Source organism: Dipodomys ordii, unplaced genomic scaffold (assembly GCF_000151885.1).
Source record: "Dipodomys ordii isolate 6190 unplaced genomic scaffold, Dord_2.0 Scaffold193, whole genome shotgun sequence".
NCBI lineage: Eukaryota > Metazoa > Chordata > Mammalia > Rodentia > Heteromyidae > Dipodomys > Dipodomys ordii.
In genome coordinates, this window is record NW_012267409.1 from 1,733,888 (window position 1) to 1,734,509 (window position 622).

Consider the following 622-nt stretch of genomic DNA (forward strand, 5'->3'; position numbering starts at 1 on the left):
AGGGCAGCAGGGCAGGGCAGGGCAGGGCAGCAGGGCAGGGCAGGGCAGGGCAGGGGCAGGGGCAGGGCAGGGCAGCAGGGCAGGAGGCCAGGCCAGGCCTGGGCTCTGCCCGGGGCGGCGGTGGGCGGGTGGCTGTGGTCGGTCCTGAATTGTGTCTGCAGTAGAGATTGGAGGAGGTTCGGGCCGTGGGGTGATAACTCGGACCCTGGGCAGCTCCGTGCGGCCGGGCTCGGTGGGTGGAAGCCGCGAGCTGCCTTCGCCTTGCAGGCTCTGCCGGCCGGCTCGGGCCACGCCGGGATGGCTGTGTGCTCGCCAAGTGGGGCTGGAGCCATCCGACGGCAAGTTGGCTTTGATCTGGGAAGGTTTGGACAGGTGCGGACGTGTGTCGTGTGGAGCCGTGGGGAGGAACAGAATTCTAGGGAGAGAGCACCTGCCCAGCCTTCCACACCGCCGGAGCGCGGTCCCAGCCGGTCCCAGCCCAGCGGGCTCCCCGCACGCTCGGCCTGCCGCGAGACTACATTCCCCACAATGCCTCGCGAACGGAGCGCGGAGGGCCGGAAGCCCCGCCGACCACTTCCGGCTCCCAGCAGGCAGGCTAGAGGCCTGGCTCCGATGGTAGCTA